At 45.9% G+C, this 12066-nt stretch overlaps 1 pseudogene; it reads right to left on the bottom strand.

Moving 5' to 3' along the window:
• Positions 1 to 5860: 5860 nt before the first annotated feature.
• Positions 5861 to 7760, bottom strand: LOC142046254 (uncharacterized; annotated as a pseudogene).
• Positions 7761 to 12066: the final 4306 nt, after the last annotated feature.

The raw sequence follows: 12066 nt of genomic DNA on the forward strand, positions 1-12066 counted from the left end.
GCCTGCGTCCACTCTGGAAAATGTGGTAATAGCATAATGGTCCATAAGTGGATGGATGGATGACCACATGGCCACACTGCAAATGTCCAGTTTGAAAATGTCACTGAAGAATGTCATCAGTGTCACTTGCACTCTTCTGGAGTCTATCTATTGGGTTTCTGGGCTCTTGTGGAGTGTAGCAGGTTAGTTACCTGGTCCTGCCCTGAGGGGTTTAAAAAGTCGCCTGGCAGGGCTTGAAAGCTACAGCTCTAAAAGCTGGGCTGATTGGGGAAGTGGCCGCAGCTGGGCCACACCCCAGTCAGGCCACAGCTGGTCCCTATAAAAGGCTGTGAGCCAGGAGCCCAGTCACTCTCCCTCTCCCAGGGCCTGGCTGCAGGGAGCGAGACAAGGTACCTAGAATGGAGCAGGGCTGGGGAAAGGCAGAGGAGCTGGGGAACTCCTGCCTGGAAAGCCTCAGACTGCCGCCTAGCATTAGGCCAAGAGGTACTGAAGGCTGCAGTGGGCAGCCCAGGGGTAGGCAAAGGCAGCCAGGTCCAAACCTCTTTGCCGATGATGAGTGACTGCAGTCTGCCCCAGTGAACAGGGGCTAGATGGAGAGTGGGCAATACTAAGGCAAAGGGGGGACCTACTTAAAGGGGCACCGGTGTCCTGGGAGGGACACGGGGGCCAAAAGGACAGGTGGATCACTGGCCTGCAGAGGGCGCTCCTGGCTGGAAATTGAGCTAATTCCCAAGGACGAACAGCAGGAGGCGCCGCAGGGGTGAGTTAGCCCAGCTACATGGAGTGAGCCCATATCCACGAGGAGGCTTAGCTAAAGCAATCTCATAAGCAGCCTTGCTACAGGATGTTATCTATCTAGAAATGGTCTGTGCAGAGACTGCTTTCTTTTTTATGAGGTCTGCATGTGACATGAATAGGCAAGGCAAAACACAAAAATGGTTTAGTCCTGTCTAGATAAAAGGCTAGACAATGCCTTACATCCAGGGTATGGAGATGCTGTTCCTCTGGGGAAGAGTGCAGCTTGGGTAATACTCTGTGTGACTCACATGAAACTGAGAACCCGTGATGAACAAAAGCTTTGGGTGTGGTTGTAGCATCACCTTGACCTTGGAGAACTGAGTGCAAAGCGGCTCAGCCATAAGGTCCTGCAATTCACACAGGGCAGTGAAGGCCTGCAAGTCACTCTTTGCAGATGTGATAGCTATCAGGAACACAGTTTTATGACACAGGAGCGACAGTAGACAGGATGCAAGGGGCTTGAATATAGGGCCCATTGGGCCAAAACCATGTTTAAGTCCCAAAAGAGAACCAGTTCACGTACCAGAGAATGCAAACAGAGAAGCCCTTTCAGAATTGTGAGGTTGTGAGACTACAACCACACAGAGATCGATTCCAGCCATGGGCAGTGATGAGGAATAGAGGGTGGGGGTGGGGAAGGAGGGGTGTCAGGGCGGTGGCACCTCATATATCCAAGGAGGGACCACAGCCATGAGGAGAGAGTGCCTCCTTTATGCGTATTCCTAGGTAAAACACTCCAGCACTCTGGGCATGCACACACCTAAGTGTAACACATGTTCACATCTACTCAAAGAACAACACAGAAGTACATGAAAAAGAAACATTTTCAGGTCAAGTTATTCTCAAGTCAAAATTGGCTATGTTCAGGTTGAGTGTGAGTGTTGCGTGGTGCATTGGGTAGGTTCTTATTTCCCCCACCCCTAGAGAGGGACTATCTGCTAAAAGGGTGCAGAAGAGAATTCTAATGAGAAAAATAAAAAGCTGATCCAGTCCCCTGTGACACAGCAGATGAATCCTGTATGGCACTAGACAAGCCAGGAGTTAAAACTCTGTCTTCAATAGCCAGAGGCTCCACAGCTGCTCAGAGTTTAAGCTTGTCAGTGTTTCATCCCTTCCTTTCAGGAAACTCTGGCTGATTTATCAAGGTGAACAGCCAACAGGCATCTTATTCCCCTAGAAAAAAGGGATGTAAACCTAGCAGAGAGACTGGAGGAAGCTTGTGGGGGCAATGCAAATATGCTTCCTTACCTCATTTACAGAAGCAGTATAGATTAGTGGTGAAGCACAGGGCTAGTAGTCTGTAACTCAACTCTAATCCCTGCTCTGCTGTTGGCTTCCTCAGTAACCTTGCATAAGACAAGTGTTTTGCTTCAGTTTCCTTCATTTGTACAATGGGAATAATATTTACCAACCAATGTACTTCACAGAGCTATTATCCTGATGGTTATTTAGTTAATCTTTGTACAGCAATTTCAGAGGCTAACTACGATGATCAATAAATGTCAGCATCAGATTTAAAATATCACATTTTAAAAACATTTTGCTTTAGTTAATATTGCTCCCCATAGCACTTTCAAACACCACCAACCGACATATGTTTTGCAAAACATATTTATTTTTCACAAGATTCATGGCTTGTTTTCTTATGCTCTATCTAAGCAAACAGACGAAGGAAATGCACAAGAAGCAACGTAATGGGAGGAACCATCTCCCCAACCCCTCCCCAGGCTGGCAAATCAACAACACAGACTCCACGCCTCATTCCCCACACAGGGCTAAGAAAGGAACAGGGACAACAAAGGGGTCTACATGATAGCCTACCACAGGGCTAGCAAGAGACCAGTGTTTGTATTGGGTCTTCCTTTACCCTTGTCCTGGAGTTGGAGAGAGAGAATTAAGGCTAGGGTACTTCTCCTTTTCCACTAACCAGGTGGTGCACATCAGTATTCTCATGTCCACATACCCATGTTTTCTACTCTGTGTCATGACCCAGATGATGTTTTAGTGCAAACACCGACAGGGAAAAATAAAATGTGAATGGATACCATGGAGTTGGGGGCAGAAGGATCAGAAACAGAAAAGGCTTGTAAAAACATTTGTTAGAATTTTGCAACTTAGGACCAATTTCACCTCAGAAACTGAGCCTGAACTGCTGAACACGACCTAAAGGAATCCCAGGTGACAAATGTTTGGATTCTGGAGAAAGAAAACTTTTTTCCAACAGGATCAATACAGATGGTGCAAATTCCTTTTCTTTGGTACATCCAGCTGCCATACCAAACAGTCTGTCACACTCCCCAAGGACAAACTGTAGACATCACTTACTCCAGAGAAAGAAATTTACCTTCAGAAAGACAAGTTCAATGTTTGTTTTTTGACAGAAGAACTCTTACAAACTTGAGAAGCAAAAACACCTGCAACTAAGGTAAGAAAACAGTGGCTTGGACAGTCAATATAAACTACACTGAAATTATAGCGAAAAATACCTATTAGGTCATTCATTTATCTGCCAATGCAGGATTGCTCCCTATGGTAACATAACAGGTTATACTAAAGTTATCTATCCTTTTTCCACTCTAGCCAGCACTAGGGATTTCATAGGCAAATTATTCCCTTAAGCACCTTTATGAACTCCAGTCCCAAAGCAGACACAAATAAAGGGTGGACCATGTGGGTTGTTTTGTAATCATCTTTAAAAATCCTAGGCACCTATTATAAAAAGTTGTTTTTCTAACACATTGCAGCAGGTTTTGTGGACTCATGTCAAGTTGTGGCACAACTTTGTCTGTTTTAACATGCTATCTTATTTTAACTGGTAAGTGGCGCTGAAAAGTTCTACAACGAACATGACAGGAAAATGTAAAGAAATGGACAGTTTTGAATAAAAGATCAAGAAGAATCACGTTTTTTGTTTGTTTTTGCTGCTGGCTTTCAGCATATTATTTCATCACAGAAAACTGAAAGTTCTTCCAAATTATTGCAAAATGTATCTGACATTGAAACCTTAGTACAGGGATCAGCAACCTTCGGCATGTGATATGCCAGAGTAAGGCCCCTGGTGGGCCGGGACAGTTTGTTTACCTGCTGCATCCACAGGTTCGGCCGATCGTGGCTCCCACTGGTTGCAGTTCACTGCTCAAGGACAATGGGGGCTGTGGGAAGCAGCGCGGGCTGAGGGATGTGCAGTCCTGCCTGGAATAGCATGCCAGCAGAACCGCGTGGTTGCACCTACCCCAGACTACCCCTTGCTCCCATGGCTCGTGAAGCCTGTACAGTAGTAAGGGATCAGTTCAACTATAGGCTGAACAAGTGCAAAATGGTGGTAGAACGTGCCTTTAGACACTGAAAAGCTCACTGGTGCTGTTTGCTGACTACGCTGTTTGCAATTAGATTAGAAGAGCACAGCAAGGCACGCTGCGTATCACAGAGGCTTGAAAACCAGTTTCATGACTGGCCAGGCTTCGGTGTGACAGCTGTGTGTGTTTTTCCTTGATGCAAATCTGCCCCCTTTGTTGATTTTAATTCCCTGTAAGCACACCCCATAAATCATGTCCTGAGTCTTCTCTACTTCCATGAAAGCAATGGCAGACACTCGTTTCATACCTTTTTTCTGCAGATGACATACCATGGCAAGCATGGAGCCTGCTCAGATCACTGTGGCAGTTATGAGCACTGTAAATACCACACACATTATCCTGCAGTATATGCAGCACCAGAAACTTCAAAAGCAGGCAAGGAGGCAATGGCAGCGCGGTGACAAGAGTGATGAGGACAAGGACACAGACTTCTCTCAAAGCGCAATTTGGACATCATGGTGCTAATGAGGAAGGTTCATGCTGTGGAATGCTGATTTTGGGCCCAAGAAACAAGCACAGACTGGTGGGACCACATAGTATTGCAAGTCTGGGATGATTCCTAGTGGCTGTGAAACTTTCACATGCGTAAGGGCACTTTCATGGAACTTTGTGACTTCCTTTCCCCTGTCCTGAAGCGCAAGAATACCAAGATCAGAGCAGCCCTCACAGTTCACAAGTGAGTAGTGATAGCCTTCTGGAAGCTTGCAATGCCAGACAGCTACTGGTCAGTCGGGAATCAATTTGGAGTGGGCAAATCTACTGTGGGGGCTGCTGTGATCCAAGTAGCCAACGCGATCACTGAGCTGCTGCTATCAAGGGTAGTGACTCTGGGAAATGTGCAGGTCATAGTATATGGCTTTGCTTGATGAGATTCCCTAACTCTGATGGGGTGATAGACAGAACGTATATTGCTGTCTTGGGACCGGACCACCAAGATAGCCAGTACATAAGCCACAAGGAGTACCTTTCAACCATACTACAAGCACTGGTAGATCACAAGGGATATTTCACCAACATCAATGTGGGATGGCCAAAAAAAGGTACATGACGCTTGTATCTTTAGGAACTCTGGTCTGTGTGAATGGCTGCAGCAAGGGACTTACTTTGCAGATCAGAAAATAACTGTTGGTGATGTTGAAATGCCTATAGTTATCATGGGGACCCAGCCTACTCCTTAATGCCATATCTCATGAAGCCATACACAGGCAGCCTCGACAGTAGTCAATAGCTGTTCAACTATAGGCTGAGCAAGTGCAGAATGGTGGTAGAATGTGCATTTGGATGTTTAAAAGTGCACTGGCACAGTTTACTGATTTGGTTAGACCTCAGCGAAACCAATATTCCCATTGTTATTACTGCTTGCTGTGTGCTCCACAATATCTGTGAGAGTAAGGTGGAGACGTTTATGGCAGGGTGGGAGGTTGAGGTAAATCGTCTGGCCACTGATTACGCGCAGCCAGACACCAGGGCGGTTAGAAGAGCACAGCAGGGCACGCTGCGCATCAGAGAAGCTTTGAAAACCAGTTTGATCACTGGCCAGGCTATGGTGTGAAAGTTCTGTTTGTTTCTCCTTGATAAAAACCCACCCCCTTGGTGCACTCTACTTCCCTGTAAGCCAATTGCTCTTCCCTCTTTGATCAGTTGCAGAGGCAATAAAGTCATTGTTGTTTCACATTCACAGATTATTTATTAATTCCTCACACAAATGGGGGGATAACTGCTTAGGTAGCCCGGAGGGGTGGGGGAGGAGGGAAGCACCAGGTGGGGTGGCGGAGGAAGGGAGGAGGGAAGGACAAGGCCACACTGCACTTCAGAACTTATTGAATGCCAGCTTTCCGTTGTTTGAGCAATCCTCTGGGGTGGAGTGGCTGGGTGGTCGGAGGCCCCCCCTCCACTGTGTTCTTGGGCATCTGGGTGAGGAGGCTATGGAACTTGGGCAGGAGGGTGGTTGGTTACACAGGGGCTGCAGTTGCTATCTGTGCTCCTGTTGCCTTTCCTGCACCTCAACAATACGCCGGAGAATATCCATGTGATCCTCCAGTAGCCTAAGCATTGCTTCCTGCCTCCTTTCATCATGCTGATGCCACCAATCATCTTGATCCCGCCATCTCTTCTCTTGCTCCCGCCACCTCTCCTCCTGCCATTCATGTTGTGCATTTCTGCACTCTGACAGTGTCTGCCTCCATGCATTCTGCTGGGCTCTGTCAGTGTGGGAGGACTACATGAGCTCAGAGAACATTTCATCACGAGTGTGTTTTTTTCCTCCTCCTAATCTTCACTAGCCTCTGGAACGGAGATGATAGGGGGAGCATTGAAACATTTGCAGCTGCAGGAGGAAGAAAAAGGAGAGTAGTATTTAAAAAGCCACATTTTAGAGAACAATGGGTAGACCCTTTCACGGTGAACCAAGCTGTTAACATAACATAGCACGTGTGTTTTCTTTACAAGGTTGCATTTTGCCTCTTATATTGAGGGCCTGCCAGTTTGGTGGGAGAGATAACATACGCAGGACTGGTGGGCAACAGAATATTTCTTGCAGGCAGACATGGTAAACCACATTCTTTTGGCTTCTTTAACCTTCATAACACGCGGGGATGGTTTCAAACAGGAGCACTCTGATTTCCCATACCAAGCACCCATTGGACTGGCCATTTAAAAGGAGGGGCTGCAGTTTTCAGGTTAACATGCAGCACAAACCCAGCTAACCCCACCCCCACAATTCTCTGGGATGAGTGCTTCACTCCTCCCCTCACCACGTGGCTAACAGTGGCGATGATTTCTGTTAAGCCACATGCAAACAGCCCAGCAGGAACGGCCACCTCTGAATGTCCCCTTAATAAAATTCCCCTATTTCAACCAGATGACCCTCGGAGTACATTCAGGAGAGCTTCACTGAGAGGTCCCTGGAGAATTTCTGTTCCATCCCCATATATGTTAACAGACTTTTCCAGTAGCTGTACTGGCTGCCAATGCATCCCAAGTCTTCACGGCAAATTAATCATTAAACATGATTGCTTTTAAACTGACGTATTATATTTACAAAGGTACACTCACCAGAGGTCCCTTCTCTGCCTTCAAGGTCCGGGAGCCCACCTTGGGTGGGTTGGGAGGGTACTAGATCCAGGGTGAAAAACAGTTCCTAGTTGTTGGGGAAAACAGTTTCTCCGCTTGCTTGCTGTGCACTATATCTTCAGCCTCCTCCTCCTCCTCATCTTCTTCCTCATCCCCAAAATCCGCATCCCCGTTGTGTGAGAATCCATTGATGGAGTCCACGCACAGGGGTGGGGAAGTTGTCGGGTCACCCCCTAGAATGGCATGCAGCTCATCATAAAAGCTGCATGTCTGGGGCTCTGACCCGGAGTGGCCGTTTGCCTCTCTGGTTCTTTGGTAGGCTTGCCTGAGCTCCTTAAGTTTCACATGGCACTGCTGCAGGTCCCTGTTATAGCCTCTGTTCTTCATGCCCTTGGAGATTTTTTCAAATATTCCGGCATTTCGTCTTTCAGAATGGAGTTCTGATAGCACAGATTCCTCTCCCCGTACAGTGATCAGATCCAGTACCTCCCGTTCGGTCCATGATGGAGCTCTTTTGCGATTCTGGGACTCCATGGTCACCTGTGCTGATGAGCTCTGCATGGTCACCTGTACTGATCAGCTAGCCACAATGGACAAACAGGAAATGAAATTCAAAAGTTTGTGGGGCTTTTCCTGTCTACCTGGCCAGTGTATCTGAGTTAAGAGTGCTGTTCAGAGCGGTCACAATGGAGCATTCTGGGATAGCACCCGGAGGCCAATACCATTGAATTGCATCCACACTACCTCAAATTTGACCCAGCAGGGTCGATTTCAGTGCTAATCCCCTTGTCGGGGAGGAGTACAGAAATTGATTTTAAGAGTCCTTTAAGTCAATGAAAATGGCTTTGTTGTGTGGACGGGTGCAGGGTTAAATCAATTTAACACTGCTAAATTTGACCTAAACTCGTAGTGAGGAGCAGCGCTAAGTGATAAATAAATCATTCATACAACTCCTGCAGAAAAATTAAAATAACTGTTTCTAAAAGCATCAACTCTACTAAAACAACCTCGGCTGTAAAATTAAGACCTTCTCACAATGGGAGACCAGAGCCCTGAGTGTTACTTTGACAAAATAGAAGCCATAGGTAACAAACACAAAGGTCAGAAGGAGATACATCAGAAGTAACTGGAATATATCCCAAGTGCTCTTGCAACCTCATAGAATGGTACAACATTGTGGAAGAAATCCAGACTTTTAACTGGCCATAAATAGGATGTTTTGTAGGTGGGACAGTATTTCTAGCATCCTTTTCTTCATAGCTGAGCACAAATGGAATCTCACACTAAAATCACAATAAAGTATGGACTTCACTGTTTGACTTATGCCTCTTTAGTCCATGCAGAGCATAGGGCCTTCACTACCGCCTTGCCTCTTTTGCAGTCTCTTGCTGCAGACTTAGCTTCCTCCTGTCTCATTTTGTCAGCTTTTCTGCCTCTGGTGAGCATTTCCAAATTGTTATTGGCCTACCTTATCACTTCTTGCCCTGGGGATTCCAGTCCAGAACAGAGCTTGTTATGTTGTCTGGTTATTTCCTCTGTGTGTCCACCCCCATTTTCATTCCATAATTTTCTCTCTTATCAGTTTCTGTTTTGTCATCCTCCAAAGCTCTTCATTTGTGATTTTTTTCTGTCAACCTGATGTTGAGGATTTGTCTAAGGCAGGTATATAAAAAACTTGCAGTTTAGATAACAAGGTCTGGAGGGTGCTCAGCATTCAGTACTTGACTAAAGTACCGCTTTCATATATTTAATTGTTCTGATGTCTTCGTTGTTAAATTACCCTCAGAGCTTTGCTCTATGTCGATGTTTACTTCTCTTTCTGACAACTGTCTAGTGATATTGTACGGTGTCTTCATGTCACTTTGTGCTGCAGCAATCTGTGCATCTGTTGCAATTTTGTCTATAAAATATTGTTGGTCTTTCCTGGTGTAACCCACATATCTCCTGGGTGCGGTGTTCTGCCCCATTTAGTGGCACTGAGACCACTTAGAGACAGATAACATGAGTCTGCTACAGCTTTAGCAAATGGCCAGCTGGCTTTTAGCTCATGCAATAGAGGCTCATGAACTAAGCTCCAGAAGTCCCTGGTTCAATCCCACCTGCTGACAACTGGGGTCTGTCAGCATTACACTAGCACTTTTTTTGACCTCTTTGTTCTTTACAGTACATTTCTCCTGGAGTCGCTGTTTCTGTGTTCTTGTTTTTGCTTGACCTACTTTCAGTTTAATTTTATATCTTTCTTCTATTTTCTGCAATGTATTCTCAGACAACCATTCATTGTAATGTTTATTCCTGAGTCCCAGCACTTCTTTACGGTTCTGGTGCATAGGCACTGACTCCATGGGTGATTCAGGGCTGGAGCACTCACGGGGGAAAAAAATTAGTGTGTGTGGGGGCGGGAATGTGGTGCGCTCAAGGAAGGATGTGGGGAAGAGGCAGGGATCTGAGGAAGGAGTTGGAATATTGGCAGGGAAGGGGCGGAGTTGGGGTGGGGACTTTGGGGAAGGGGTTGTAATGGGGTCGGGGAAGGGGTGGGAAGAGGCAGGTCAGGGGTGTGGTCTCATGGAAGGGGTGGCATGGGGGTGGGGCTGGGGGCAGAGTGGGGGTCGAGCACCCACAGGAAAGAGGGGAAGTCGATGCCCATGGTTTTGGTGGAAGTTTCTTTTACACATTACACTGCTTATCTCACACACACACACACAGGAAAAAAAAACACAATGGTTTCCTTGCTTCTACTTATTTGCAAAGTGTGTTTTATCTTATTTGTAGAAATCTGTGTGATGACTTCACTTGGATTGAACAGACCTAATTCATTTCATGTATCCAAAAGTCAACTGAGTAACACAAGAGGTGATTTTTGTTCAGTACCCTTTTTGTCTGAGAGGAAAAACAATCACAAATAGGAAATACTTTTTCACTTCCTACAAATGATAAATCTTCCCCTTTTCCTCCAGCCTGCAGAAAACTTGATACAAAATTCAGCAACAGAAAATCTGTCTTTGGATTTCACAAGATCCACAGAGTAGGGTAGCACACAGTGTCATAGTAAAACTGACAATCTTTGACCTCTCTCTTCCTGTCTACAGTCTACTCAGCATCATGAAACTATGTCCCAGTATAACGCCAACATACATGCATTCTAATATTGTGTGTGCTTCAGCAACATACAGGGATGTTCTACAGAGCTAGCAAAATTAGATTAAGATTGAATACTTTTATTGGATTTTAAGATTATATGTCAGAGGTGGCCAAACTGTGACTCTTGAGCCACATGCAGGTCTTTTACAGTTAAAGTGTGGCTCACAGAGCTCCCTTTGGCCCCCCATTCTCCACCTACCAGTCTGGGAGGGGAGGAGGAAGCTTGGAGCTTCTGCCCTGCAGTGGAGCAGTGGGGCTAGGGGCTTCTGTCCAACATGGGGGGGGGTGTCTCAGGGCTTCAGCTCCATGGGGAACACCTGTGGGGCTCAGGGCTTCACCAGGAGTGGGGCAAGTGCTTCCTGCATGGGGCAGAAGCCCCAAGTCCCAGCAGGCACCTCCTGAATGGGGCAGAAGCCCAGAGCCCCGGCATGCATGCCTGCTCTTAAACTTCTGACAGTCATTGCATGCAGCTCAGGGGGTCAGTACGTTTGGCCAGCCCTGTTACATATGATCACATTCTTGAGGCTTGTCTCTTCAAATAGGCGATAGTGACAACATTGTATCACCGATAAATCAGTCGTTGCATGAAAGACTTATCTGTAGTATGCTAGATGTAAACCAGAATCATTGTATTTAACAGGATATATATAACATTGTAACTGCTAAGCAAGAACTAATACTAATGCTAAATAACTAATGACATTATGCTCCTGACCCCCTCACACCCAGGGCTGGGTGGATCATTATCTTGCATCTTGCACCCACTCACATCTACATTCACCACCTCCAAAATGTTAACCTTCTTGCTTCAAGTCTTGTTTTTACTCCACTCTTTAGACCTTCAGGTGTGATGGTTCCTGGGGGTAATCAGGGTTGTGAGGCATCTTGCCATGAGGAAGCCATGTCTGTGTCTGCCAGGGGTCAGCTCCCTGTTTCCTCCAGCCACAGGCAACACAAACACACACTTATCACATCCCATGCAGGCTCTGCTGTCTATCTTCAGATAAATAATTGAAACACTCCAGCCCCCTGAATCCTCTGAGAATTTTCCTGGAGATCCCAGCCCCCAGTCCACTAGATACTCTCAGAATTTCCCGATTCTCTGTTCCCAAGGGAACAGTACACCACGGCATATCAGTTATACTACAGGATACAGCACATTGATTTGTTAACAGAGAAAGCAAGTGTAAGTTTATTTAACAAAGAACAGATATTCAAACAATAACAAGCAGAAATATTGAAAGCTCAGGATTACATATAAAGTATAAGACACATTCTAGAGTCTAATTTTAACTGACAAGATGCCTCTTTGTCTGATAAGGTACTGCTTACACCAGATCCTCCTCACAGTGTTTTTCAACCTGGATGGCTGAGACTCTCTTTTCATAAGATCAAGCTCCATGGCAGCTTGTATCCCCTGATGAAGGATGCCAGGACATCTTTCTGCACCCCTAGATAAACTAGATCAGTTCATTACCTGTAAAAGGGTTCCCTCCCCCCATGTTCATCTTCTCCTGTTAATTTCTTTTCCTGAAGTCCCTGAAAGCTCTTCATTAGCATTTAACTCAGTATGCAAATAGACTTCTATTATAAGACACACATTACACAATAAGTGAGATGACTATCTCCTAATTCCTGTGTAGGGGAACCTGTTTTAAGGCATACCATATCTGGGTGACCTGCCTTTAACTGCAAGGCTTTA

Source organism: Chelonoidis abingdonii, chromosome 1, assembly GCF_003597395.2.
Source record: "Chelonoidis abingdonii isolate Lonesome George chromosome 1, CheloAbing_2.0, whole genome shotgun sequence".
Taxonomy (NCBI): domain Eukaryota; kingdom Metazoa; phylum Chordata; order Testudines; family Testudinidae; genus Chelonoidis; species Chelonoidis abingdonii.